Source organism: Sinocyclocheilus anshuiensis, unplaced genomic scaffold, assembly GCF_001515605.1.
Source record: "Sinocyclocheilus anshuiensis isolate Anshui unplaced genomic scaffold, SAMN03320099.WGS_v1.1 scaffold3948, whole genome shotgun sequence".
In the NCBI taxonomy this organism is placed as follows: Eukaryota; Metazoa; Chordata; class Actinopteri; order Cypriniformes; family Cyprinidae; genus Sinocyclocheilus; species Sinocyclocheilus anshuiensis.
This window is the reverse complement of record NW_015541609.1, coordinates 11,008-16,697: the sequence shown is the minus strand read 5'-3', so window position 1 is coordinate 16,697 and position 5,690 is coordinate 11,008. Positions and strand designations below refer to the sequence as shown.

Below are 5,690 nucleotides of genomic sequence, written 5' to 3'. Positions count from 1 at the left end.
TGATAGATAGATAGATAGAAATAGTCAGATGATAGATAGATAGATAGATAGATAGATAGATAGATCGATAGATAAAATTAGTTTGAATTAGTTAAAATGGCTTAGAAATAGTACATGGTATGCACTTTAATTGAGTCAGTGTTTCAATTTTAATTTTGACAGTTGGAGTTTGACGGAATGTTCAGATCAGCCAAGATTGTTTAATGAAAGTCTATGGGATTTTTCCCCGTTTTAATCGTAATTTGGCCAACTTAAGAAGTTTAAATAGCATTTCAGTAAGTTGGCTTTCACAAGCCAACTTAAACTTAATAAGAAGTTTAAATAGCATTTCAGTAAGTTGGCTTTCAGAAGTCAACTTAATAATAAGTTTAAATAGCATTTCAGTAAGTTGGCTTTCACAAGCCAACTTAATAAGAAGTTTAAATAGCATGTCAGTAAGTTGGCTTTCACAAGCCAACTTAATAAGAGTATATTAAAGAACATTAATGATAAAACACGGATATTTTCCACATCAGAAGAAGACGACTAGGGTTATTCGAGATGAGTAATCGGGAGGCTCACGGAGCGTCGTCAACATCCTCCTCGGCAGGACATTTGAGGCAGCCTGAGGTAAGTTTCTTGTAACTAAGATAATAATAAAAAAAAAAATCGAGATATAAGTTTTATTCCTGTGCAGAATGCAACAGTTGTGTCTTTATTTAGATCGTTAAGTGTTTGTCACGTATAGGTTTGTTATTTACATGTCTGCAGTGCACTTATGTTATGTAGTTTGATTCAGTACGTTAACGTTACCTTGATTGCTCTTTATACCCCAACATTTTGCCACCTTGGAATTATATAATTTTCTGAGCAGTTTTGAGATATTGAGCTCAAGTTTTTGTATACCATACTCCTTTGTAGATAGAACCTACAAATCACATAATGTAAATAAGTTGTCACAAAATACAAATGTGAATAACTACATTTTGACAAAAATGTGAGAGAGAACCTTATAATTCCAAGGTGATGATACGTAATATATTCAAGGATGTTGCGTGTATTTTTTAGCAAAGATCTCAGACTGATCTTTATTCTGCAGCAAGGCTCAAACCTTGGTGCTGATGCTGCATCAGCTATACATAACATCATAGAGGTGCTTAACCATTCGTTGGGCAAAACCAGCACGAGTCAGGGGCAGCGCTCGGGACAGTGTCCAACTGTGGAACAAGACATGGCCAGGTTTCAGTTTGCAGACATGACTAAAAACAATGATACTTCCTGTTTGCAATACAAATTTTTCACATTCATTCCCTTATCAGATGCTTTTATCCAAAGCGACTTACAATAGAGTTGCATAAGCACTCTGTCACAGTAATAGTCAGAGAAAATTATGAGGTCTACTGAGTTTCTGATAAATACAGAATTGTTCTATACGTTTTCCTTAACTAATTTTTCTATTATTAATTTCTTGAAGGTCTTTCCCAGGATTTAAAAAAAAATGTGAGTCCAAAAGACGTCTACCCAGCTGTAATAAACCCACAAAGTTCTGTAAATCTTGGAAACCATTCATGTTTTCAGTGTTCCTGTTATGTAAAAATTCTGAAATGACCCCTTCACCAGCTGAGGAACTTCAACTCATGCAGGCAGGATTGGGAAAGCGAAATCTCTCAATGAATGATGATTTGACTCAGAGGTGATACATATTGATACATTTTTACCTAATTAAAAACTATGCTTCACTCTCTCAGCAAATATTAGAGTAACTTTATTTGTAATGATTTGTTGTAATTTGGATTTTAGGTTTCCAACTTATTTACAGACGCGTACCCCAAAATGAAATCAGCGTCCGGAGGATGGCTTCTCTATAAGTCAACTGGTATGATTTTGACACCACTACCAATTCAGTGTAATAAAAGTAACTAGATTCAGAGTATCGCACAAGGCAACTAGTTTAATGTAAATATGCACATAATTCCATTCATGTATGTACATTTAAATAGGTTGGTATAGTCAATATTCATGTTTTAGCAATTAAACATAATTCAAAGTTAATTAACACACAGTGACCCGAAAAGTAATGAAAGATTTCAAAAAAATGCTGATGTGTTTTCCAACAGGGCTTAAGGGCAGTTCATGCAAAATTGTTATCATTTACTCACATTTATGTATGGCTGGCTCAATTTATTTTGAAGAATGTCTGAGCTGTTTATGTCCATACAATGAAAGTCAGTTTTGTTCAAAAATCCCTTTACTCCCCATCATTAATGGACAAAAACAAAACAGACATTCTTCAGGATATCTTATTTTGCTTTTGACTATCAAAAATCAGGTTTAGAACTCCATGTAAATAAGCTTTTTTAACCTCCATTATCAGCCAAATCCCAGTATAACTAATATCAGTGCATTACTAGTATGATTATCAGGTTAATTTATATTCTTGTTTTAACACTTTATTTTGTGCATGTGAGTTTATTTAAATGTTTTCCAGAAAGCACTTTGTAAGACTATGTTAAAAGATGACAATGATATATAAAACTTTAGTTATACATATTTGTAATATTTATTATTCAGGTGGACAGGGAAGGAGGTGGCTGAATCTTGTTCCTCCAGAGTCGGAAGGGTACTGTGGCAGTACCATCAGATGTGCAACTGGAGGGTGGAAGACCATGATTTATATTGTCCCTTTACAGGATGAATTTGATTTATCCCCCCTTCCATCTGATGCCCAGGAATTTTCTTTAATGCCAAAAGCAGAATGCAAGAAATGCTATAAAATAATGCCATTGCAGATTCTTGCTCTGCATGTCAGGGAATGTGATGCTCTGGAATGTGAAACACTTTCAGACTCTGAACCAGAGGTTTTTGTTTTTTTTTGATAACCTCTTGAGTAACTTATGTAGACTGCATCTGGAACTTTTTGTTTAAATGTAATGTTTTTGTCTATTACCAGGAAACTGATTCACCACCAGCATTTGAAGAAAAGGTCATTTACTTGTATGGGATGACATCATTCTGACTGCTTTTATTTTGTATTTTACATCATTTCTTTTTAGTCGACAGATGCAAAGTGTCCTGTATGCATTAAAACTTTTCCTATGATGGAATTGGAGGTCCATGCAAGTTACTGTGGTGACTTGGAAAGGTAATGCAATACACACATAGCAGTGTAGAAACAGCAGTGTAATTTTGTGCTGCATGATGTGATGTAGATTTTGACATTTCTAGTTAGATCTTGAGTCAGAACATTGGATTTCAAAAGTATGTTTATATGGCAGATGAGACTTTAGCTATATATTAAAGCACTGAATTAAATGTTTTTACTTCACATGAACATTATTATATTTTCACAATTACATTTTCTTCCTAGTCCAGTGTCCCTTCAATCGAAGAGCCCTGATACAATGGACCCACAAAATGAAGAGATGTCATGGTACATAAAAAGTAACATGAACATTGATACGTAATAATGTACTTGTATCATTTATAACTTTTTTTTATTATAATGCTGTCTCAGCCATTCCATGCTGAATATTTAAAAGATTTAACCTTTGAATATAAAAACAATTTACAGTGAGGAGGATGTCCTACGATGGCCAGCAGGCTCAAGTTGACACCTCCAAGGAATTCTGCATTTGTGTGTCCAGAATTAATTTTGTGGAACGAAGTCTGTTACTTTGGAGGCGACAAAAGTTAAGCTCCCCAGTCAACACTTTAAAGATTACTTTCTTAGGAGAGGCTGGAGTAGACACTGGGGCTTTGAGAAAATAATTCCTGACAGGTCAGGATTTTGTTTTGTACTTGTTTTTTTGTACATACTTTGGATTTCTTGTTAATTCATTTGTTCTGGTTACAATGTTTTTTTTTTGTTGTTGTTGTTGTTTTTTCCCCCCGTCTATAGAATTGATTGGCGGCATAGAGACCAGGCTCTTTGAAGGGGAGGAGGGCAAAGGCAAAATGCCAAAATACTCCCTGAATGATGTTGACAATGGCCTGTTTCGGTAAGTGTTTCTCATCAAAGGAATTGGTCACCTAAGAATGAAAGTTGTCAGATGTTCACACTCATGTCATTCCAAACTTAAATGGATCGTTCACCCAAAAATACATTTCTGTAATCATTTACTCACCCTCAAGTTGTTCCCAACATGAATTAATTTCTTTGTTCTGTTGGACACCGAAGAAGATATTTTGAAGAATGTTTGTAACCCAGCAGTTTTCGGCCCCATTGACTTCCATAGTAGGAAAAAAAAGTACCATGGAATTGAAAGGTGCCCGAAAACTGCATGACAATGAGGTCATTAATATTGCTATTTAAATATGACAGGCTCGTAACTCCTAAAACATGGGAAATACAGTTGCAAATGGACTTTACTTTTTCATTTGAAATTTGGCAGTCACTGTGCGTTCGCGAAAGCTAAAATTAAAACGGTAATGCAGGATTTGCAATTGCATTTGGATTATGTCACAATTTATACGTCCACATATTGAAAACGCAATTGAAAATACAATTTGCAATTCCTTTTGAAAATTGTCCGGAATATCGTTCCATAAACGGAGACACAAAGCGCGGCGTGCATGTTCGGACGGCGCTAGATTTCAAACAGTGTTTTGGGCGACGGATTAGCAACAACTGTACCGTGGATGCAACTATCATGGGTGAAAGTACGGATGGAGACAGTGAAGGTATGCCTTGGCAGGATGTGTCAAGGAAGAGGAAAGATAGGAGTAATAGCTCTGGAAGTTCAAGTTTAGGGTTGGAGGTGAGTGACGTGAGCAAAAAAACAAAGGCTGCAAAGTCAAGTGTGAGGGTGGATGAAGAAATGGAATGATAAGTTATGGTAACATTCAAAAGAGAAGGGGTACATTTTTGTCCATTAAAGTTGACAAAAGCTATTGAAAAATAAATGGGAAAAATAAAGTTTGCCGAATACTTGAGTAACAGGAGGTTACTGATTTTTACTAAAGATAAACTACAAAGAGATAAGTTTCTCCGTGCAGAAACGCTGAATGGAGAGAGAATCAGTGTTCACATACCAGGAAATGCAGCTAAGCTTAAAGGCGTTATTTATGATGTACCTGTGGCAATGACAATGGAAGAGATAACACAGGAAGTGAAAGGAGGTAAAGTGATGAAAGCTACAAGATTATAAATGATAAGAAATGGGGTGAAAAAGGATAGCCTGTCAGTTCTCCTTGAGTTTGAAAGTGTTATGCCCAAGAAAATAAGAATGGGTTACTTGAGTTACGATGTTAGGGAGTATATCCCAGCCCCTATGAGATGCTTTAAATGTCAAAGAATGGGACATACTGCAGGACAATGCAAAGGAAAATTAAGATGTGCTAGATGTGGGGGGGAACATGAATATGGCAAATGTGATAAAGATGCAAAAACCAGATGCTGCAACTGTGGAGGAGAACATAGTGCTGCTTTTGGAGGATGTCCTGTTCAAAGACAAGCTAGAGAGGTACAGAAGTACAAGATAATAAATCAAGTGTCATATGCTGATGCATTTAAAAAAGGTTAAGGAAAGTGAACTAGCTAGATCTAAAGATACTCGTGTAGCAAGTAACACAAACCTGCCTGTGGGAAGACGGTCAATTGAGATTCCGTCTTTTACAGAAAATCAAAAGCAAACAGAAATAATCACATGTTGCAAAAAGATTAACAAGGATACGCTAATTATGAGTAAAATCAGCTTTGTGACTTTCATCTG

At 35.8% G+C, this 5,690-nt stretch overlaps 1 pseudogene; it reads left to right on the top strand.

The window, feature by feature from the left end:
• The first annotated feature begins 473 nt into the window (after nucleotides 1-473).
• LOC107690863 (uncharacterized) lies at nucleotides 474-5,475 on the top strand (annotated as a pseudogene).
• The last annotated feature ends 215 nt before the right edge of the window (nucleotides 5,476-5,690 follow it).